At 34.4% G+C, this 25,816-nt stretch overlaps 1 long non-coding RNA gene across 2 annotated transcripts; it reads right to left on the reverse strand.

The window, feature by feature from the left end:
- Nucleotides 1-4,338: 4,338 nt before the first annotated feature.
- Nucleotides 4,339-23,775, reverse strand: LOC108489164 (uncharacterized). 2 transcript variants are annotated; one of them, XR_001871917.2, is made up of 4 exons: nucleotides 23,529-23,775; nucleotides 22,480-22,845; nucleotides 22,270-22,370; nucleotides 4,339-4,606 (listed from the first exon to the last, which is right to left on the reverse strand). It is a non-coding gene; the product is annotated as an uncharacterized LOC108489164 (long non-coding RNA). The 2 variants fall into 2 exon arrangements; XR_001871915.2 differs by having other exon boundaries at nucleotides 22,259-22,370.
- Between the last annotated feature and the right edge of the window lie 2,041 nt (nucleotides 23,776-25,816).

Below are 25,816 nucleotides of genomic sequence, written 5' to 3' on the forward strand. Positions count from 1 at the left end.
TCCATCCAACATAGCGATGGAATTCGATGGCTTAATGTTGAATCGGTACATTGCCTTGATTATTGAAATTAATTGAAAAAAAAGAATAAGATTTTCGAAATAATGCAAAGCAAGTTGACATGAAATAAAAAATAAATGAAAGACAGAAATGCATTGAAGCAAGCAACAAATATAACAATAATATTAGAAACGATAAAGGTATAATGTAATACCGAATTGAACATGCAATGAAAGCAATAAATGTATATACATAATAATAATAATATTAATAACACGTACTTAAGATAATATATATATATACACGAATAAAATAGTATTAGAAGTATATACTATAATAAAAACATAATTTGCAATGTTAAAATATATACATAATATATACATATACATATATAAAATAAATATTAAAATGTATGTACATAACATTTATGAAAAATATATACATAATAATATTAAAATGAAATAGTATGTGATAATAATGAAAATAATAGGTATAATAAATAATATAATGATATATGAGAATAATACTAATATAAAAAGTATATATATACACGTATAATAAAATATATGTACTAGTATTAATAATAAATGTAATAGGAATAAAAATAGATATAATAATAATATATATAATATGGTATTAAAATGTATTCATAACATATAAAAATATATATGTATATAGTATTTAGAAAAAAGAAATATACATAATATAATATTAATAGACATATATGCTTAACATGGGATATAATTAAAGGTATATATATGTGACATACAAATACATTAATAAAAGCAATAATATTAAAAGCTATTAATAATACTATGTAATATATACATTAACAAAAGCAATAATATTAAAAGCTATTAATAATACTATGTAATATATATAATACATATATCTAAAAACAGTAGTAAAAGGATACGATATATATAATAATAATAATAATAATAATAATAATAATAATAATAATAATAATAATAATAATAATAATAATGGAAATAGTAATAAAAATGACATTAGGATAAAATAAACATAAATATAATCATAATAATAAATATACATTAATAAGGACAATAATAGTAAAAATAGAAATAATACACTATGTTAATGAAGACAGTGGTAACAACAATAATAAGATTAATAATAATATTAAATATTAATAGAAAATAATTCAAAAGAAAATAATTCGGAAATAAGATAGCAAAATACTGAAAACGGACTAAATCGAATTCTAAAGATAAAATTTTGGAGCAGATCTAGAATATATAAAAAAGGAGGGACCGAATTGAAACACGCAACTAACAAGGAGGTCTGAGGGATAAAATATCCCCACTCTCCTGAGTGTAGCGTTTCACGCTGGACTTAGATGAAATCAAGAAGAAACTTCGGGGCAAATGTAGAAAAATGAAAAAAATTAATTGCAAAGATAAAAGAAATAGAGGGACTCGCAGCGAAATTATTCCCAAAAATAAAAACACGCGGATCCCATTGGTACCGGGTCGGGTCGCTTGCGGGTCAGATGAAACGGCGCCGTTTTGGCGTTCAGGCTTGGGCATTAAAACGGTGCCGTTTTAGTGAACTATAAAAGCCTAAAAAAATCCAAAAAATTCATTTCCACCAGCCTTTTAAAAAAAACAGGAGAGAAAGCTCTCCTCTTCTCTCTGGGAAATCCCAGATCTTGGCCAGGAGGGCCACCGCACCTCACCTCCGTCGCCGGCGCCGGCCACCGCGTGGTTCAAAAGGTAATGTTTCTTTTTTTATTTTATTTTATTTATTTATTTAATAGTACAATATATATGTATATAAATATATATTAAAATGTAGAAGAAAGAAAAAAAAACTAAAGAAAAGAAAATAGATTCGGTAAAAGAAAGAAAACAATAAATTTTAATCACCTTCTTTGATTTCAATCTTGATTCGAACGATCTATCCTACTGATCTATTGTTTTTCTTCTTTTAAAGCTAATGTATGTATTATATTTTGCTTGAACTGCCGACCGAAAAAAAGAAATTAGATTTGGCCTCTTTTATAGCCTTTTTTGTCATACTGTCTATTTGGCCCCTTCATTCACTTTATTTATTTTTTTTATAAATTTGGCTAGATAATTTTCTTCTGATTACATTTGAGTCCCTGCTGAAACGAGGCGCATAAGGATTGGGAATATTTCCTAGCCAGTCCCTCGTCGTTTCAGTGTGATTCATTTCGGTCCTGGATGGCCTTCTTTTGATTTTTTACAATTTTTACCTTAAATTTTAATTCTATTTCAGCCTAATCCTTAGTCTGCTTAATTCATTTATTTATTTATTTTTTCATTTAAAAAACTATTATTATTATTCATTTTAAGTTTATATATTATTTATTTCAAATCATTTTTCTTTTACATATTATATATATTTAAACTATTACTCATTTTGAATTCTACATATATTATTTATTTCAAGCTATTACACCTTATTTGTTCTGAAATTATTTATATATCTTCTTACTTTAAACTTTTATACATTATTCATTTTGGATTATTCATATACATATATCTTTCTATTTAAACGATTTTATACATTATTTATTCCAAGTTTCTTTTACATATTATTTATTCTAAATATTTTATATGTTATTTATTTTAAACCATTTTATATATGCATATTATCTATTTTAAAGTTCTTCATATATATATATATATATATATCATTCTTTCTTTTAAAAAAAAATCGTTTTGTATATTGTTGATTTTAACTTTCTTTTTTTACAATATTTGTTTTAAATTCATTCATTGTCATTTTAAAATTTATGTTGCAATTGTTTTATTTTAGTTTCCTTTCAACTATTTATTTTTAAATTGTATTATTTAATTCACTTGTCTTTAATTATTAATACTAGCATTGAAATGATATATGTTGTGAGGCTATTGCTAATGTGTGTTCTTTAATTCGTTTATTCATGTTCATATCATTGTCATTCGCTTGTGCAATATTAAATTCATGTATTAATGTCCACACTCATTACTATATTTTTATTTTCGTGTCATCGCATCGTGAATTAAACCCCAACATATTTATCCAACTTAGATTGCTTTATTTTATTTCAAACAAAATAAATGTATGCCTTCAAATGTTGTATTCTCTATTATTAAAAAAATAAAATATTTTAAATAAGGTAATATTTCGCGTTTTAGGAAATTCGAGGAATCTTGCCCTAACTTACGGGGTTTCGATTTTCTCGTTAAACCTAATTGGCCAAATATCCTTTTAAGTTTCGAAACACATGAAATTTCAATTAAAATTAAAGATAAACTTGCGCTTGGGAGTTCAAGGTATTGCGTCCTAACTTACGGGATGTGATACTCCGATATCTCGAGACGAGGAAATCTTTAGCAATCTTTTGGTTGAATTCAAGCATTTTTAAAATCAACATTAATAAAAAATATCGTATTTTAAATCCGTTCCCGATTTTCAACTTTCGACTTTAAGACACTAACTAATCAATTCGTACCAATTTTGGGCGTGACGAGGGTACTAATCGTTCCTCGCACATAATTGACTCCCGAACCCGTTTTCTTGAGTTTTGTAGACCAAACACACCGTTTTAATAAACTAAAACATTTTATTAAAGTAAAAGTTATCCGATCACACCTAATAAAGATCGGTGGCGACTCCCGTTTTAATTTTCGCTTTCAAACAAAGTCGATTCCCGTGTTAAAAAGAATGGTTCCGACAATTATTTATAACCATGTTGTATCCATGTGGTTTGTTAGCATTCATGCAAGGTGCTTTGCTTACTTTCAAATACGTGTCATTTTATCTCATTCATGAAAATATATAAAAAAGCATAATCTTAAGTTACAAAATTAAGGTTTAAAGATTAAATTCACATAAGAATTATAATGATGAAATTATAAAAATTAGTTTTAAGAAATTTAAAAATATAATATTCTAATTGATATTATTATTATTGTAACAATTAAAAGAGTACAGTTTTAAGTGTGCTTAAATTTGTATTTATATATATATATTATAAGGTCTTTAATTCTCTATTGACGTGGATGACCTATTTTGATGATATGTGACACTTCTTTTTAACGACAGATGATGCTTTCTTTATATTTTAATTAAACTATTCTTTATTTTAATATAAAATAAGATAAAGCATAAATTTAAAATATATATAAATAAAAATTTAAAAAGATAAAACAAAAATTTTAAAAATAAAAATATGTGATAAATGTTTATATAATTTATCTTCTCAATTTCTCATATTTAATTACATAATGCTAACTATTTAATTACATAATATTCAATATAAATATAACAAATTCATCAGCATATACTACCTTCTTTGATTTCAGGAGTTTAAAACACTGAAGATCTTTTGATTCAGTTTTTTAGTGTTAATTGATTATTATTGGCTTTGTTTTGCTTATTATTACTTTGAGTTAATTCAAACTAAATATCATGCATGCTAAATAAACCTAAACTTAAGTCTTATGCCACAATTTAAATAAAACAATACAGTTTCAAAATAATAGGAATTAGAAAAATATGTCTAAAATACTTATATATAAAAAATGATTCTGAGCCTTCCGAATGTTGTGCCCGCATCATAACTTGGTGGGTTATCTGTAAATATAAAGGATAAGAGGGGTGAGCTTAAGAAGCTCAGTGTGTGTCCAACCTCGAGGTAATCAATGTGGAACAGTAGACAAAGCATACAAGATTTAAATTCTCTTAGGATAAACATATTTGTATAGCAATTCACAATTTCACAGTATTGGTTGAACAGAATAGCATATCTCTATAATACTTTAGAATTCACAGTTTTATATGTATATGCTTATGAATGACAATGCAATTTTAGTTTATCAGAAAAGGTCCTATCCCATCGCTATACACCACACTATGAGTTCCCCAGAACTTATCCAGCCTTTTGACTCCGGGTTGTGGATAAACAATCGCTGGTTTCCAGATAAATTGCCACTTGTTGTGGGTAAAAATTGTGGATAAAAGCTACCACTAGGCTTGTAAAAATAGTGGGTAAATCACCAGTATTTTTAGATAAAAACATTTGCAAATAAGTTACCACTTGGTTCGTGATCGAACTACATATTTGCAATTATTGTCACTTGTTTTAGGTGCACAACCTATTTGTAGATAAAAAAACTGCCACTTGGTTTATAAACAAACTACACTGTTTGTAGATTATTAAACTGCCACTCTTCCTCTGTACATATCATCCCACCCCATGCAATACAATATGACATGCTTTATAATAAAATAAATAAACACCAATAGTAACTATACTTAACATGTATTTGATTCATCACTAGCAATTAACATGCTTAATGTGTATTCAGTTCAACACAAATAGTAAAAATGCTTTAATAGGTATTCAATAGGGTGTTGACAATATTAACACTAATAATTTATTGTTTCACAATAACAACAGCATGTAATACACTTCACATACAGTATAGCCGTAACACTTCAATCATTAAATCACAAATTTTAGAATAGCATAATATCAGAGACTTAATTGAGCATATATAAAACTTTAAAAATAATTCAGGGCATATACAAATATTAAACTGAACATATCATAAATTTCTAGGCAAAACTATAAAACAGGAGATACAAGACCGTATGGGAGGATATAGGCCATGTAGAAGGGTTTACATGGTTGTGTGGCAAATGCAAGAATTAACCTACAAAGGAGACACGACCATGTGGAAGGTTCTCAGCCGTGTGGTTCACGAACTAGCCTAAGGTTTCTAGGGCACATGGTTGTGTGGTCCACACACTCGTGTGGGAGATTGTGTAACAATAATCCTACACACGATCACCACTGGTTCGCCTGTAAAAGAACACACACCTTTCACCACGGATTCAATTGACACTCCTCATGATCGATTTTGATCTGATTCACCTAAATCTGATCTTTCAATGACAAATATGCACAATTAATGATTGATATCAAGATTTTGGCAATATTATCAAATATTTGGCAAGATTTTGGCAAGATTTTGTAAAATTGTGTTCTTACTAAGTTAAATAAATGTATACATGTTAATAAATGTGAAATTGAGACATTGTTGGTATTGAATTAGGAAATGAAAACCCTATTAATTGTTCGAGTTAAGTCAGATATAGATGGCATGCCATATGCCATATGATAGGAATAGTTCAAGGTTACTTTGACTACGAGTCAATGAGGCACGAGGTTTCAATTTGCTTCGGTTTAATTGATGAGACACTAGGTGTCAAATTTATTATAGTGTTGGGCGTGACTACTTGCTTAGGGTTATTCTGATGAGGTATTGGGTGTCAAAATAGTGTGTTGGTTGGATCAATATATCCATCAGAGTCCGAGTCGTGTTAATAGGGAAGTAAATGGTAAACTGCAAATACTGACTTTGAAATGGTAAACTGTAAATACTGACTTTGAAATGGTGATGTTATAGAAATAACAAATGTTATAAAATGGAAGGAAATTTATATTGGAAATTAAATTAGTGAATGGTGTTGATTATGTACTAAATGGATGAAACTATGGTTGATATGATCATTGTTTACATGTAGAGGTGCTCATGGGCATGGCTAGGCCTAAGAAAAAAATTAGGTCCATTTGTTAGGCCCGAGCCTAGCACGAAAAATAGGGCTAAAATTTTGCCCAAGCCCGGTCCAGATAAAAATGCTAAAACCCGGGCCTGGCTTGGCTCGCATGTATTAATTTTTTCATATTAATTTTTATATAAATTTTAAATATATATAATACATCAAAAATACTAAAAACATTAAAATAAATATTTCCCAACAAATTGAAAATAAATTTTAAAAAATATGTTCACTTAAATAACACTAAGATAGATGCAACTTAACAAGCAAATGCCTCTAAAAGAATAACAAAATTAACAATGAAACAAGTGTTATACAATATCCAAACAATAACTAAAAAATAATAATAGCATAATAGTGAAATGGTAGCAAAATAGGGAGAAAACAACAAGAAAATAACATTAAAAAAATAGCATATTTTTTGTCCTTTTGTGAATTTGGGCCGGGCCTGAGCAAAAAAAGCCTTACTCGAGGCCCAACCCAGCCCATGAGTAGGTTTATTTACACGAAATGATATGTGCATTGATTTTGCTACATAGTAACCTTGGAAAAATGTCTTGTTAAAATAATGTCTATGTGAATTTGCAGAATTGAATTGTTTTAGCAGCGTTAAATAGCTTTTATTTGAGTATCTATATGTTTTATAATTTATTTTAATGTTTGGATTATAGAAATACCACTAAGATACTCAACGTATAATTTTATTTTTCGCGCGTAGGTTAGGTACTTATCAGTTCACACGTCAACCCAGTATCCAACGACAATCCTAAACTCAAGTGTTGGTGATGCTCTTATTTTAGTTTTGGCATGTACCTAAGAAGTATTTTGAGTTTTAAAGTTCATTTTGTATTTTAATGGTTATTTTATGTTTTGGTTGGCAAGTTATAAAATTTATGTGTTTATATATGTCAGTGTGAATGTAGTGGTAGTGACCTTGTTGATGATGACTTGTTTGGTTGGTTGATTTCTATTCCTAAGGTTTAGATAGATGAGATAACACGATGGTATGGTTATATGATGCTTAAGTAGTAGAAGATGAATATCTTCAATAGTGAGAATTGAATTAGCATTTTATATGTTCTTTTAGTTTTTTTTTGGTGTATTGAAAATGGTTGAGGTGCATCAATGACTTATTGGTTTAGTTGTATATACATATATATATGTATTTAGCTAGATCTGAATTGTGACATATTGTTTAGTGATCTAGGTTGGTTGATTTAAATGGTGTTTTTGACATGAAATTGGTGATTTTGAATTGAGTTATGCATTAAAAATATATCTAGGATTACCATTTGAGTTTATGTGAATTTGGGAATGAAATTAACCTTTTGAATATAGTTTTTACCATTCCTGAATCCAGGTATCGATATTTTTGGCATTGGTAACGATACTTGCTTTTATGAATAATTTTAAGCAAATAGAATGCCAAAAATGGTATCAATTTTTATTTAAGTATCGATACTTTTTCATAAAATATCGATACCATAAAATAATTATCGATACCTTTGTTTTGCAAAGAAACATAATTGAATTTTGGTATCGATTTTTAGTAAGGTATTGATTTGGTATCAATACCAACTGTGGATTTTTAATATAGAATTTTAAACCTTAAAATTTTACAATTCAATCTTACTCTATGCCCGAATTTCAAAATTAGGTCCTTGTAGAATTCAAAATTTTTAATATGTTCAATTATATATGATTTTATGATAAATAATCAAGTTTTTGTTTAGTAAGGTATTTGTCGATTATTCAATTTTGTCGTAGCATCTTATTACTTGGGTCCGGCGATCGAGCCGGGCAAGGGGTGTTACACAACAAAAAAGATTGGCAGTTGCCATGAGGCAGGCTAACTGCCAGCAAATGAAAACTTTTACCTGGAATGTCTGAGGATTAGGGAATCCTTGGACTAGAAGAAGGTTTCAGCATGTGCAAAAGACCAATTGTCCCCATATGGTCTTCTTGATGGAGATTAAGCTAAATTTTAGGAGGATAGAATGTGGTCGACATCAATGTGGTTTTCATAATGGTATTGATGTATTGATTGAGGGTACAGGGGTAAATTGAGTTTAGGATGGAATAAGGGAGTTAAAATAAGCCTAAGGAGTTTCTCGATCAACCATATTAATGTGGAAATTGAAGAGGAGGATCTTCACAAAAAATGGAGATTTATAGGGTTTTATGGGTTCCCTGATGTTCGACTAAAAAAAATAACTTGGGAGTTGTTAAAAACTTTAGGGCGTGATTGCAGTTTACCATGGTTGGCTATAGGGGACTTTAATGAGATACTATATTCTTTTGAAAAGAGAGGAGAGGTGGTTAGGGAGGAAGGGAGAATGGAAAATTTTAGGGAAACTTTGGAACAATGTTAGTTGAAAGATTTGAGATTTACTAGAGTGTGAATTACATGGGAAAATGGAAATTTTGAAAATAAAAATATTAGGGAATGACTAGATCGTTTTGTGGAAAACATGGATTGGTGGACGTCTTTCCTTAATTATAAAATCAAGCATCTAGGGCATTCATTTTTAGATCATTGCCCAATGTTGATAGAAAAAAATGTTAATATCCAATACCCTAAAATACAAAGGTTTCGATTTGAACAGTGGTGGCTACTAGAAGACTCGTGCGAAGAGGAAATTCAGAGGCTTTGGAATGTTAGTGATAAAGAGGTTTTAGATCATCTTAGGGATCTTGGCGATGGTTTGCTATAATGGACGTGGAGAATGAAAAAGTAAAAAGGCGGCAGAATAAAGACTCTAGAGGAAAGGGTGAAGATCTTAACGAGATGAAATGAACGGATGAGATGATTGGTGACTTAGTTGAAGCAAAGTTGGAACTTAATATGGAGATAGAAAAATAAGAATTATATTAGGACTAAAGGGCGAGAGCAAATTGGTTAAAGAATGATGATCAGAATACAACTTTCTTCTATAGAGTTGCTTCACAAAGGCGAAGAATTAATTAATTATGGAGCTTAAAAGAGAGGATGGATCAGTAACAGCATATAAAAATGAGATGGCTAAAATTACGAAAGAGAATTTCTCAAATTTATTTACGGTAAGAGAGGAGGGGATCTTGGAAGGTTGTTTGAAAGGAGTAAACAGATGTATAATGAAAGATATGAATCAAGATTTGTTGGGAGCTTACAAAATTGAAGAAATCCAAGCTGTGTTAAAAAATATGGCCCCTTTAAAGGCAGCTGGGGAGGATGGTTTTTCGGAACTCTTCTTTCAAAAATTCTGGCATATTATCAGCAAGGAAGTGGAAGAATTTTTCCTCAATGCTCTAAACAAAGGGAGCTCTTTGGAAGGTATAAATTTGACTATTATTGTTTTAATTCCAAAGATTTCTCATACAACTAATTTGAAAGATTTCAGAACCATTAGTTTACATTCTGTTCAATATAAGATTATCCCAAAAGCAATAACGAATCGTTTCTGAAAGGTACTTGACAATTGTATTAATGAAGCACAAAGTGCTTTTGTTCATGGGAGAATGATAACTGACAATATGTTATTGGCCTATGAGATTTTGAATATGTTGAAACATAAGAGAATGGATAGGAAATGAGCCTTTGCTTTTAAACTTGATATGAGCAAGGCATATGATAAGGTGCAATAGGGTTTTTGAGTGAGGTCATGCTGAAGATAGGCTTTGACAGAAGATGGGTGGATTTTATATCAAAGTGTATTAACTCTGTTTCATATTCAATATACATAAATAGGGAAAGAGGGGGAAGTTTTAAGCCTACAGGGGGACTCGCTTAGTTCTTACTTGTTTCTGATATGCGGAGAGGGACTTTTGATGCTAATGAAAATGGAAAAAAGGGAGAAGAGAATAAAGGGGGTGAAGGAAAGCAGGAGGGGTTTAGTGGTTACTCATCTTATTTTTGCAAATGATTGTATTTTATTTGGGAAAGCAACGGAAAGAAGGGCAAATCAGCGAAAAGGAATCCTAGCGCAATATGAAAACTTGTCGAGAAAAAGTATTAATTACGATAAATTTACTCTATTTTCTAGTTCAAATAGTTCAACACAGGTAAAGGAACAAGTCACGCAAATACTAAGGGTGAGATGCTTATCGAATCCAGAGAAATATTTGGGACTGCCAAACATAGTTGGAATGTAACGTTTAAAAAATAAGTGGTTTGTAATTTTGTATTATATGATAAAACTGTATGTTTGATTGAGTGGTTAGATGATTTGGGTGAGTTAGGGAGTGTCTGAGAAGCCTAGGTTCAAGTCTTGGCTTTTGCAGAAATTTTAATTTTTGCTCTTAAGTGAATCTGGATGTTGGTATGTAGGGCTTATTTTTTATTACGACTGATTGATGTCACAAAAAGAGCCTGTGGCTCAGTGGTAGTGGCGTGTGGAATGGTGTTCAAGGTCTGAGGTTCGAGTGTGGAGCAGTACAATTGGGGTATTTATTTTGCAGTTGGTTTTGGCCAGTGGTTGTATTACAGTGAAATTCTGATGGAAGAGTTGTGGAGAGTGATGATAAGTGATTCAAGGAGTAAATCAATGAGAGATAAGGGGAGAGATTTTAGAAGAAAGTCAAGGAATTCAAATTAGGGAGAGCTGTAGCCGATTGAGGGATTTAGAGTATGCAAATTCAGCTAGGGGTCCCTTTGTGTGCATTTTCGGCAATTGGTGAGTGAATGGGTGTCGAATTTCCTCTCTGTCATTTCAGGTTTTTGTTATTTTTGGTGTTTCTGGCTTCTTTTCTCCCTAGTGCCGATTTCGCAAGTTACCTTTCGTGCTCTTTTAGGATTTGATTAGTGTAAGTTCTTAGTGTCGAAATCCCTATTCTCAATTTCTTTGCTTCTACTTTTTTTCAAATAACATTACTTTTCTCCTCTAACCTTTCAGTTCCTTTTTTTTCCATAGTGCTATCGGTTTGCCTCTCTATAGCTGAACCTTTCCTGTTTCATTCTTTGAGTTCTATTGATCATTTCCGTTCTTCCTCCCTTGTCTCAATCTAGGCCGAATCCATCCCCTTCTCATTTATCTTTCACTTATTTTCTATTCTCTTCTTCTTTACTTCCTCTGACCAAATGCTATTCCCCTTGTTCCTTTCTCAAATATTCTAGTGGTGTTAGGCTGAATATTACACTCTTGTGCGCTGGAAGTGCCTTGGTCGATTAGTTCTCTTTTAATCTCGGTAAGTGACTGTGCCCTTCATCACTTGTATGTATACTGTAGTCCGTTAATAGTGTTTGGGAATACAGGATTTTGGAGAAGAGGAAATCGCTGCTAGTACTGGGTATCAATTCAAGTGGGAAACATTTTCTCGTTCGATCAAGGTAATATATGGTGATAGGTTGGTTTTGTTATAAGTTGAGTATTGTCTTTGGGAAGTGAGCAATGTAGTATCTCGATACTTATAGGTTGGTGCTCAAGGGGTGTTCGTAGGCTTTCATGAAAAGGTGTGTAACCATACACCATTCTGTATTGTCAAAAGCCGAAAAGGTGTGTATCCACACCCTTATCTGACTGTGAATCTGCAAAAGCCGAAATGCCAAAACTTCTGCATTTGAGGCCTTACGAGCGTGCGATCGCTCGTGGGGTAAACCAAGCCCACAAATCATGGGCAATAGACTATAAAGGCCACCACAATCTTTTTTGTGGACTTGGGCCGTTATAGGCCATGTTGGGCCGAAATAGGCCGTATGGGCTTAAAGGGCTCGTGGGCCCTATATAGATTAAATCCATGATAAGTGTTAAATATTGGACTGGGCTATGTAGGTCACATAGCCGTAATTAACTTTGGGTTAAATGGGCCACACGAGCGTGTGGGCCCACTTGGGCCGAGTAATGAACCTTGGGCCCATTTACACCGTTATGACCATTTAGGTTATCTGTGACGCTAAAAGAAATTATAAACCTTCAAAGAGGTCGTAATCTTTACCGAGACCCCAAAATAGATAAAATGACCAAAATACCCCTAAAGGGTAAAATTACTATTTTACCCTTAATCAACGCAATGACCATTGTACCCCTAGTGGTAGGTTAATTGATGTGTATATGACATTTATATGACTGGTTTTGAGTATGACATACTGCACACACGTATTATTTATGACATGACAAACTGCATGGGGTTGGATTTCTGATTTGGAAGAAGTACTGTATTAATGGCTTTACCACGTAGTTACCATGTTTACTTGTTATTAGCAGCATTGTTGCGTTACTGTTAGCAACTTCGCTGCGACATTAGTGTATTGGCTGGGTGGGTCGATTTAATCCTCACATGGTGTGTTGGTTGGTACGGGTGGTGTGTTGGTTGGATTGAGGTGGGTTATATGACTGCAATGTATTGATATTGAATTGGGCTTAGGCCCACACTGTTACTATATAGGGCTAAGGCCCAGACTGTTACTGTATAGGGCTAAGGCCGAGACTGTTACTGCATTCTGTTTATTGTCTGGCTGATAAAGGATTACACACTGAGTTTTCGTAAACTCACCCTTTCTTTTAACTGCATAGGTAATCCCCAGCCTTAGACGATTTGGCGCTACGAGGAAGTCAGAGATGGCCACACAACTGTCGATTTTCTACCTTTGAACTTATCTATCAAAATTTCATATTGGGTTTTTGGTTATGTAATAAGACCATTTGTGATTTTAACTTTAAAGGCTTTGATTTCTTACCTTAAACTGCTAGACTAGGAAAGGATGAGGGTTCAAAACAATAACTGTTTTCAAGGAAAACTCACATTTTAAACTGCAAGGACTTTACAAGCTTCTGTGATTTTATTCAATCTAAGGAATCAACAGAGATAAATATGGCAATCGTTTTGACAAATATATTTCAAATAGGAACAACTTAATTTGTCGAATTATTCTCATGCAATAAAAATTAAAAGGGTTTTAACTTAATTTCGATTTATTAGGGATAAGTCCTATTTTCGAAAAATACTTCGATGTGACACGTCGAATTTGGCCATAACGTCTGGGCTGGATTTTATTTAGTTATGTAATAAGACCATTTGTGGTTTTAAATTTAATTTGGGCTTTGATTTCTTACCTTAAACTGCTAGACTAGGAAAAGATGAGTTTTCAAAATAATAATTGTTTTCAAGGAAAACTCACATTTTAAACTGCAAGGTCTTTACAAACTTCTGCGATTTGATTCAGTCTAAGGAATCAACAGAGATAAATATGGCAATCGTTTTGACAAATAGATTTCAAATAGGAACAACTTAATTTGCCGAATTATTCTCATGCAATAAAAATTGAAAGGGTTTTAACTTAATTTTGATTAGTTAGGGATAAGTCTTATTTTTAAAAAACACTTCGATGTGACACACTGGATTTTGCCATAACGTCTGAGCCGGGTTCAGAGTGTTACATTTAGTGGTATCAGAGCCAGGTTTGTAAAACTCGACAGTGGTATCAGAGCCAAGTTTGTAAAACTCGACTGTGGAGTGGGTTTTTGAAAAAATTAATTTTTAACGTTTTGATTGGAAATGTGGCACACCGAGTCTCTGGCACCAAATTTGTAAGTTTTCTGACACTATTTATTGTTATAGACTGAAATGTATTACTGAGGGACTATTATAGGTATTAGGGCTACACTGATACTCTTTAGTTAGAGTAGGTTGAGACTATAGAAGATTGAAAACTATAGTAAGATTTTGTTTTGTGGGAAAAAACCCAATTACTGCCGTTCATAACACATTGTTCGTAATTACTAAAATTATAAACTGATACATAAGACTTTTAAATAGATAATTCATTATCGAAATGAGCACAAGATGTACTCGCGGAAGGGGTACACGAGGCCGCGGTAGAGGCCGAGGAAGTGCTAGAGCTAGGTCTTCAGCATCGAGTCACATGTCTGCTAGGGAGGCACCAGCCTCACTAGTAATTGAGACAGGGTCTCATGACCGAGTAGCTGGGGATGATGCTCTATCCCAAGCAAATGCTACGTGTTCTTAAAAGGGTTGCTGGAGCGAGTACTAAATCAGTGGGCTGAGGGTTAATTTTTGAGCGAGTCCGGTCTAATGGAGCGGAAATCTTTAGAGGTGTTTCTGGTGTAGCCCCAAATGTGGCAGAACATTGGTTGGAGGCAACCGAACAGATAAAGGACGACTTTGACTGTACTGTGGACAAAAAATTAAAAGGAGCAGTGTCTTTACTGTGAGATGAGGACGACCAATGGTGGCTCACTGTGAGAAAGGGTACGCAAGTCGACCGTTTGACATGAGATTTCTTCAAAGCAGCCTTTTCAGGGAAGTATGTGGGTGCAAGTTATGTGGACGCCTGAAGGAAAGAATTTCTAAACTTGACCCAAGGGAATAAGACGGTGGCAGAGTACGAGGCAAAATTTTTATGGTTGAGTCAGTATGCTCGCGAAATTGTCGCAACTGAGTATGAATGCTGTGCGCGATTCGAAGATGGCCTCCGGGATGAGTTACGTGTGCTGATAGCTCTACAGAGGGAGTGAGACTTTGTTATCCTTGTAAAAAAGGTGAAAATTATTGAGGATGTGAAACGCTCTGAGCGCCAGAACCATAAGAAAGGTAGGGGCAGAAATAAGAAGGATTTTGGACCCTCAGGTTCTTCTGGAAGGCCTATAAAGAAGGCTAAATTTGATGGGTCAATCCGAGTAGTTCCTGTTATTGCTGTAAGACCGCAGCCTTGCGCTGATTGTGGAAGAGCTCACCAGGGTGAGTGTTGGAAATGAACTGAAGTGTGCTTCCGGTGCGGGTCCATGGATCATCAGGTTAAAAATTATACTCAGAGGTCTTTTCAGATGCAAGCTGCAGGTCAGGGCCATGTTCAGCTAGGGAGAGGTGGTCAGCAGCCATCGAGAGGCCGTTGGCAAGCTAGGGGTGGAAATGGTTTGGGACGAGGTCATGGAGTACCGGACAGAAGTGCTGGTAGCGCTGAGGCGAGACAGCCAGCCTTGGTTTATGCTGCTCGTCCTCGAGAGGATAGTGATGCCTCTGACGTCATAACCGGTACGTTCTTAATTTATAATGTACCATACACTGCTTTAATTGACATTGGATCTGCACACTCATATATTGCATGCACTGTGTCTGAGACGCTGAGTATTCAGTTTGAAAATACTATTAGTGAGATGACTGTGTTGAGTCCACTAGGACAGTCAGTTAGGGTGAATAAATTGTACAGAGACGTGTCCTTAGAGGTCCAAGAGGTTATCTTTCCGGCAGATTTTGATGGAACTGCTGTTTGGAAAATTCGATATTATATTGGGCATGGATTGGCTAGTGAAACACTGTGCGAAATTGGATTACGTTGCTAAGCGTATGGTGTTGAAGTCTATTGAAGATGAGGAGATGACTGTGATAGGGGAGCAAAGAGATTATCTGTCTAACGTAATATCAGTGTTCAGGGCCGAGAAATTGGTTCGCAAGGGCTGCGAGACATTTTTAGCTTTTGTCAGCATTTTTAATTTTAAAAGTCCTTCTGTTAGAGATGTTAGAACTGTTAAGGAGTTTCCAGATGTATTTCCTGAAGAGCTTCCTGGGTTGCCTCCAAACCGTGAGGTCGAATTCGGTATTGAACTCTTACTTGGAACAGCTCCAATGTCCATCGCCCCTTATAGAATGACACCGAAAGAGCTGGTGGAGTTAAAGGCCCAAATCCAAGAGCTACTAGACCGAAGATTCATTCGACAGAGTGTGTCTCCATAAGGAGAGCCAGTGTTGTTCATGAAGAATAAGGATGGATCTATGTGCATGTGCATCAATTATCGGTAATTGAATAAACTGACTATCAAGAATAAGTACCCTTTACTGAAGATAGATGATCTGTTTGATTAGCTACGAAGAGCTTCAGTTTTCTCTAAGATATATCTTCGATCTGGGTACCATCAGCTAAAGGTTAAGGATGCTGATGTATATAAGACCGCGTTTAGGACTCGTTATGGTCACTACGAGTTTCTAGTGATGCCGTTTGGGTTGATGAATGCACTAACAACTTTCATGGATTTGATGAACCGAGTATTTCAACTTTATTTGGATCGGTTCGTAGTTGTGTTTATAGACGACATCCTGGTGTATTTAAGAACCGAGGTGGATCATGATGCACATCTTCGAATTGTTTTGCAGATTTTGAAAGAAAAACAGCTTTATGCAAAGTTTAGCAAGTGTGAGTTCTGGCTGCGAGAAGTGACGTTTCTGGCTCACGTGGTATCTACTGAAGGGATTAGGTTTGATCCTCAAAAAATTGAAGCCGTATTGGATTGAAAACCACCAAAGACGGTATCTGATATTCAAAACTTTTTGGGTTTGGCTGGGTATTACAGACATTTTGTTGAGGGGTTTTTATTGATTGCTGCACCGTTGACTAAGTTACTGCGTAAAGAGGTACCGTTTAATTAGACTGATAATCAGCAAGAGAGTTTTGAGAACTAAATAAAGTTTTAATTGAGGCCCCTGTTTTAAAACAACCAGAGTCTGAGAAGGAATTCACTATCTACAGTGATGCGTCGTACATTAGATTGGGTTGTGTGTCGATGCAAGAGGGTAAGGTGGTTGCTTACGCGTCTCGTCAATTTAAGCCTCACGAGGTAAATTACCCCACTAACGACTTGGAGTTAGCTGCAGTGGTTTTTTCACTGAAGATTTGGAGGCATTACTTATACGGTGAGAACTCTACTATTTACACAGATTATAAAAGCCTCAAGTACCTTATTACTCAGAAGGGGTTGAACCTTAGGCAACGAAGGTGGATAGAGTTGCTTAAGGATTATGATTTTTCAATTGAGTACCACTCTGGTAAGGCTAATGTGGTAGCTGACGCACTAAGCCATAGGGTTGTATCTGATTTGAAAACAATGTTTGCTCGTCTCAGCATGTTTGATGATGGTAGCTTGTTAGCTGAGCTTCAAATGAGACCGATCTGGACTGATTAAATTAAGGAGAAACAGTTGTTGAATGAGTCATTGGTTCCTTGTTTCCGATTAGTTGAGAATCAAGAGACTACAGATTTTGGGCTGAATAGTGAGGGAGTACTATGTTTTCGTGAAAGAGTTTGTATACCGAGGGATTCTGATTTGAGGCAATCTATACTGCAGGAGGTGCATAGTAGTCCATATGGTATGCATCTTTGCGGAAACAAGTTATACCGAGATCTTCGTAAGCTATATTGGTGGCCTGGATTGAAACGCGAAGTTACCGAATAAGTGAGTAAATGCCTGACTTCCCAACAAGTTAAGGCTAAGCATCAACTACCTTCTGGGTTACTGCAGCCAGTAAAGATTCCACTCTAGAAGTGGGAGAGGGTAACCATGGGTTTTGTAAGTGGGCTACCCTTAACACCGACTAAGAAAGATTCGGTATGGGTTATAGTAGATCGATTGACCAAATCTGTCCACTTCATTCCGGTCCACACTAATTATTAGCTGCAGAAATTGGCCAAGTTGTATGTGGTTGAGATTGTGAAACTGCACGGAGTATCAGTTTCTAACATATCTGACAGAGATCCTAGATTTACATCTCAGTTTTGGAAGAAGTTACACGAAGCTTTAGGTACAAGGTTGGACTTCAGTACTGCGTTCCATCCTCAATCAGATGGTCAGTCAGAGAGGGTGATTCAAATACTAGAAGAGATGTTAAGATGCTATGTAATTGATTTTCAAGGCAGTTGGGAAGATTACTTATTGTTGGTAGAGTTCGTTTATAACAACAGTTATCAGTCCAGTATTCAGATGGCACTGTACGAGGCATTATATAGTCATAAGTGTCGTACTTCTACCTGTTGGACAGAACTTGGTGAGCGGTAAGTTCTGGGGCCAGAGTTAGTTTTTGATACTGAAGAAAAGGTAAAGTTGATTCGAGATCGGTTAAAGGAAGCATCTGATAGGCAGAAGTCATATGCAGACTTGAAGCGTAAGGATATCGAGTTCTCTGTGGGGGATTATGTTTTTTGAAAGTCTTACTGTAGAAGAAAATTTTTAGATTTGGGCGGAAATGCAAGCTTAGCCCTAGATTTATTGGGTCTTATCGAGTGTTGAAACATGTGGGACCAGTTGCCTATCAGCTGGAGTTGCCTTCAAAATTTGATAAGATTCATGATGTATTTCACGTTTCTATGCTGAGGAGATACCGCTCTGATCCTACACATGTTGTACCTGTGAAGGAGATAGAGGTTAGGCCTAATCTGACCTTCGAGGAAGAATCGCTGCAGATACTGGGTCGTGATGTTAAAGTATTAAGGAGGAAATCTATCCCATTGGTCAAGGTGCTTTGGCGTAATCACGGTTCAGAGGAAGCCACGTGGGAGCTTGAGGAGGTGTTGCGACAACAATACCCTCACATTTTTTGACCAGGTAAATTTCAAGGCCGAAATTTATTTTAATGGGGTAAAGTTGTAACGCCCCAAAAATAGGGGGTTTGTAATTTTGTGTTATCTAACAAAATTGTATGTTTGATTGAGTGGTTAGATGATTTGGGTGAGTTAGGGAGTGTCTGAGAAGCCTGGGTTTAAGTCTTGGCTTTTACAGAAATTTTAATTTTTGCTCTTAAGTGAATCTGGATATTGGTATATAGGGCTTATTTTTTATTACAACTGATTGATGTCACAAAAAGAGCCTGTGGCTCAATGGTAGTGGCGTGTGGAATGGTGTTCAAGGTCTGAGGTTTGAGCGTGGAGCAGCACAATTAGGGTATTTATTTTGCAGTTGGTTTCGGCCAGTGGTTATGTTATAGTGAAATTCTGATGGAGTTGTAGAGAGTGATGGGGAGTGATTCAAGGAGTAAATCAAGGAGGGATAAAGGGAGAGATTTTAAGAGAAAGTCAAAGAATTCAAATTAGGGAGAGTTGTAGCCTATTGGGGGATTTGGAGTATGCAAATTCGGCTAGGGGTCCCTTTGTGTGCATTTTTGGCAATTGGTGAGTGAATGGGTGCCGAATTTCCTCTCTATCATTTTAGGTTTTTGTTATTTTCTGCGTTTCTGGCTTCTTTTCTCCCTAGTGCTGATTTCGCAAGTTACCTTTCATGCTCTTTCGGGATTTGATTAGTGTAAGTTCTTAGTGTTGAAATCCCTATTCTCAATTTCTTTTCTTCTACTTTTTGCCGAATCACATTACTTTTCTCCTCTAACCTTTCATTTCTTTTTTTTTTTCCATAGTGCTATCAGTTTGCCTCTCTATAGCTGAACCTTTCCTATTTCATTCTTTGAGTTCTATTGATCATTTCCTTTCTTCCTCCCTTGTCTCAATCTAGGCCGAATCCATCCCCTTCTCCTTTATCTTTCACTTATTTTCTATTCTCTTCTTCTTTACTTCCTCTGACCAAATGTTATTCCTTTTGTTCCTTTCTCAAATATTCTAGTGGTGTTAGGCCGAATATTACACTCTTGTGCGCTGGAAGTGCCTTAGTCGATTAATTCTCTTTTAATCTCGGTAAGTGACTGTGCCCTTACTTCATCACTTGCCTGTATACTGTAGTCCGTTAATGGTGTTTGGGAATATAGGGTTTTGGAGAAGAGGAAATCGCTGCTAGTCTTGGGTATCAATTCAAGTGGGAAACCTCTTCTCATTCGATCAAGGTAATATATGGTGATAGGTTGGTTTTGTTATAAGTTGAGTATTGTCTTTGAAAAGTGAGTAACGTAGTATCTCGATGCTTGTAGGTTGGTGCTCAAGGGGTGTTTGTAGGCTTTCATGAAAAGGTGTGTAACCATACACTATTCTGTATTGTCGAAAGCTGAAAAGGTGTGGATCCATACCCTTATGTGATTGTGAATCAGCAAAAGCCGAAAAGCCAAAATCCTGAAACTTCGACATTTGAGGCCCCATGAGCGTGAGATCGCTCATGGGGTAAATCGAGCCCACAAATCATGGGCGGTAGACAGTAAAGGCCACCACGAGCTTTTCCATAGACTTAGGCTGTTATAGGCCACGTTGGGCTGAAATGGGTTGTGTGGGCCCAATGGGCTCGTAGGCCCTATACAAATTAAATCTACGATAAGTGTTAAATATTGGACTGGGCTATGTAGGTCACATAGTCATAATTGACTTTGGGCTAAATGGGTTACAGGAACGTGTGGCCCAGTTGGGCCGAGTAATGGGTCTTGGGCCCATTTACACTGTTATGACCATTTAGGCTATCTGTGACGCTCGAAGTGACTATAGACCTTCGGAGAGGTCGTTATCTATGCCCAGACCTCAAAATAACCAAAATGGCCAAAATACACTTAAAGGGTAAAATTACTATTTTACCCCTAATCGGCGCAATGACCATTGTATCCCTAGTGGTAGGTTAATTGATGTGTGTATGACATTTATATGACTGGTTTTGAGTATGACATACTGCATACATGTATTATTTATGACACGACATACTGCATGAGATTGGGTTTCTGATTTGGAGGAAGTACTGTATTAGTGGCTTTGCCACGTAGTTACTGCTTTGGTGGCTTTGCCACATTTACTGTTATTAGTAGCATTGTTGCGTTACTGTTAGCAGCTTCGCTGCGACATTAGTGTATTGGCTGGGTGGGCCGATTTAATCCTCACATGGTGTGTTGGTTGGTACGGGTGGTGTGTTGGTTGGATTGAGGTGGGTTATATGACTGCAATGTACTGATACTGAATTAGGCTTAGGCCCATCTTTATCAGATATGGCTAAGGCCCGACTACATCTTGTATAGGGCTAAGGCCCGCATCATTCTTGCATTACATTTATTGTCCGATGATAAGGGATTACACACTGAGTTTTCATAAACTCACCTTTTCTTTTAACTGCGTAGGTAATCCCCAGCCTTAGACGATTTGGCGCTGCGAGGGACTCGGAGGTAGCCACACGACTGTCGATTTTCTACCTTTGAACTTATCTATCAAAATTTCATATTGGGTTTTTGGTTATGTAATAAGACCATTTGTGATTTTAACTTTAAAGGCTTTGATTTCTTACCTTAAACTGCTAGACTAGGAAAGGATGAGTTTTCAAAACAATAACTGTTTTCAAGGAAAACTCACATTTTAAACTACAAGGTCTTTACAAGCTTCCGCGATTTTATTCAGTCTAAGGAATCAATAGAGATAAATATGGCAATCGTTTTGACAAATAGATTTCAAATAGGAACAACTTAATTTGTCGAATTATTCTCATGCAATAAAAATTAAAAGGGTTTTAACTTAATTTTGATTTAATAGGGAGAAGTCCTATTTTCGAAAAATACTTCGATGTGACACACCGGATTCGGCCATAACGTCTGGGCCAGGTTCGGGGTGTTATATGGAAAGCATAATCGTAGGAGTTTCCAAGGCTTGAAAGAAAGGGTGGCTGAGTGAGTTAATAACTGGAATGTTTAAACATTATCACAGGGAGGAAAACAAGTTTTTTTTTTTAAGAGTGTTTTGCAATCAATTCCCACCTATGTTATGTCATGTTTTTTGCTGCCAATTTCATTATGCAATGAGATGAAACAAATTATTAGTAGATTTTGCTGGCAGAAGTAGAAAGGAAAAAGAGGAATTCATTGGTGCAGTTGGAAAATACTATGCATTGGAAAAGAGGATCGGGGTATGGGGTTTCAAAAAAATTTCAAATTCAATTTAGCCCTTCTAGCAAAACAGGGACGGAGATTAATGGACTATCCCAAATCTTTGTTAGAAAGAACATTGAAAGCCAATATTTCCCAAACACAAACTTTAAGCAATTAGAGTTAAGCAATTACCATTTGAATACCTGGAGGAATGTGTGGGCAGCGAAGAAATTGTTGATGGAAGAGACGGTCTGGAGGGTTGGTAGAGGGGACAATATTTTGATATGGCAAGATGCTTGGGTTCCTAGTTTGAAAAATCACAAAATTCAAGAGCCAGTCCAAAATCATAGTATTGACAAAGTGGCATAACTAATAGACGCAAATCTAAGGCAGTGGAAGGAAGGGATTATTACCAGTTTATTTGCTCAAGGAGAGGCTGAAACAATTCTGAATATCCCTTTGGTGAGGTACCCATAATACGATTGTAGAGCATGGAGCGGTGAACCAACGGGGGGTTACATGGTGAGAAGAGGTTACAGGAGGTTAGTAAAGGAAGATTTAAGTCTAATTACAAATGCTTCAGAAATTACAGGATTTTTTTTTTACAAAAGCCTATGGCAAACAGATTTGCCTGGGAAAGTGAAAATTACAAACTGAAAAGTCTACAACAACTACATCCCTACTTTTTAATCTACATTTCAAATGGGTGAGTAATTTTGCTCTCTACCTTTAGTGCAAGAATGGCTCAGAATCTTTAGAGCACGTCTTTAGGGACTATCCTGTAATTTAAGAAATTTGATGCATGTTCAGGGAACCGATGAAGAAAAAAACAGGAATTTCCAACAGTGGTTGGAGAAAATGCTTACTAGGCTAACAAACTCACAAAAAAGACCCTTTTCTGTAGCATATGGGCTATCTGGTCCGACCAAAATAAGGCGTTGCATGAAGGACTCCATCAGACAGTACTGGAAACTATGCGGTTTATCCAAAAATACTTAGGGGAATGGGAAAGGGCTAATGCTATCTTACTTGGCCAACGAATTGAGGAGTGATGGCGACCATAGGAAGGGAACACAGTTAAAATAAACTTTGATGGAGCTTTCGATAACCAGAGGCAAAAATCAGGTTCGAGTATTGTAGGTAGGGACTCAAGGGGGATTTTTCTAATGAATAATTGAGTGGCCACGCCTTTCGCGGTAGAAGCGCTGGCCTATTACAGGCTATCCAGTGGGGAATAGAAAGGGGATTCCGACAAGTAGAGATCGAATGCGACGCTCTCAGTATCATAAAAAAAGTTCAAAATAACAAGGAGGACAAATCAATGCTCAGGGCATACATTTTAGACATAAAAGAGTTAAGCAAGAGTTTCGAAGATTGTTGTTTTAGAAAAGTCCCTAAACCAGGAAATGAAGCAAGGCATGCACTAGTAAAAGAAGGACTGAAGAGACAATGAATGACTTACCTAGATAAATGGTTGTCCAGAGCAGTGTCGAAGACGATAGAATCCGATGGAAGAGGTTTGGGAGCGTTTGGTGGAGAGGGAAGCTTCGTGAACCTAAACTGGTAGAAAAGTAATGGCCATCATAAAAGAAAGTCTTAAGGAGTGGTTTAGTGACCTTTTGTTTTTAATGCAGAAGAAAGACTCGATCATTTTTGACAAAGCTAGGCTGTATGATGTTTAAAACACAATTTGATTTCTAGCTTAGGCCCAATTCTTATAAAAGTCCTAGAGTTAATGTTAAAAATATATATACACATAAAACTTTAATTATAGTTTAAATGTATATTTAAAATTTTAATTTTGATTTAATTATATATATTTAAAAAATAAATAAATGGATTTATTTTATATTAAATAAATATAATTATTTATATATACAATATATAAATATAAAATGATATATCGATAATTATGTTATTAGTTTGTAAAAATTAAATTAAATTAAAATTTCAAATATAAAATTATTCATTAAAATAAAATTTATATTTATTTATAAATATTAAATATTTCTTAAATATCGATAAATCTAAAATTATGGATTAGAATAAATTGATATCAATCGATACCAATTCTAATAAAATACGTTACACCACCAATCCGATATTGACTGGCTCAAACAGTTAACCCCGGGTTCTACACACCTATCTACCTAACATGAGCCTAAAAGTAATATTATATCTCATAATTGTACCATCATCACATCATTTATGCCTTTGCCTATTCTAAAAATACACGTTTCTTTCCTCAAAACCATAATCTGTAAGAACTTTAAAATTCTAATTCATTAAGTTACTGTCTTCTTTCTTTTGGATAAATAAATGTATTGGCACATTTTAAGGTTATGAAGTATTAAAATGGTTTGCATTTCAATGTATATATATTTTTATTATATTATATTTTGACTAATTTTAAAATTGAGTTAAATTGAATTTTAAATAAGGAAAACATTTTTATTTACAAAATTTAAACTTAAAACCGTATTTATTAAACATAGAATTTTTATTATTAGATCCAATATAATATTTGATACAATCAATGATAATTATTATTTTTGGTTGGGCAAGAAAATAATATTCATTTCATTACACATCAACAAGACATCAATACGCACCAAAGTTTCAAATAACATATAGATAATAAAACAAGACTCTTTAACTATGGGTAAAGATTATCGACAAATGAAACTCATAATCTTAAAAAATCCAAAAACCTATACATGTGGTGCAAGTAACTCATTCTTATTAAGAATATTTATTAGAGAGAATCTGGGCGGACTAATGCAGTTAAAAATAGAGATGAAGTCAGAAGTTTATTTTTAAGAGGGTCAAAATTAAATTATAAAATTTTAAAAGATTGAAAGTACAATTTTATCTTTGTATATGCTTATTATGTTAGAATTTTAAAGGGATTAAATTAAAAAATTATCTTTAAATGGGCAAAGTATATTTTTACTATTAAACTTAACTTATAATTTTAAAAACTTTAACAAACTAAAATAATAATTTACTATTATGGGGCAAGCCCTTACCTACCCTCTTGATGCCTTCCTGAGTTAAAAAGCACATCCTCTGTTGAATTACCCAATAACTTAATCTGCAACTGCTTTTGCCTTCCTATTAAAACTTTCAAATAAAATCTCCCCAAGTAAAACTAAACTCATTGAATGCAGCATCACACTCAAGTTTGATGCAACCTATTTGTGGAGCTATCATTTGCCATTATTAATCTCCCTAGTAACATCCACTTTTGTCTATTCTGAGTAAAGTTATACCGACATTTCTTGCACCATTTTTTGGTATTACCAAAATATTTTTTATGTTGGTTTTAAAATTTATAAAGATTATTATTATATTTTAAATTCATAATTATTTTTTCAATAATATTATTTTTAAATTTTGAATCTAAATTTTTATTGAGAGTATAATATTTTTATCACTACCCTAATACTTATTGATAAATTCTGACTAAAAATCTTTCTAATTAACACGTATGCTTGAATTGCCCAACAAGCATGTGCAATAGTAATCAACACTTTTACATCCCATAATGCCTTGACCTCTATAATCAATGATAGTACTTAGATAGCCTAAAATGTATCCTAACATTTAAGGTAAGCTAATAAAATCCTTTTGAGTTCATTAGAATTTCATGCAATAGCTTCAATATTTTAGGTTGGAATATTTATTATACATATTCTGGATTATAGCAAATACTATGTTAAACATATAATATCTTAACTAAATTTAAAA

This window comes from Gossypium arboreum, chromosome 7 (assembly GCF_025698485.1).
Source record: "Gossypium arboreum isolate Shixiya-1 chromosome 7, ASM2569848v2, whole genome shotgun sequence".
In the NCBI taxonomy this organism is placed as follows: domain Eukaryota; kingdom Viridiplantae; phylum Streptophyta; class Magnoliopsida; order Malvales; family Malvaceae; genus Gossypium; species Gossypium arboreum.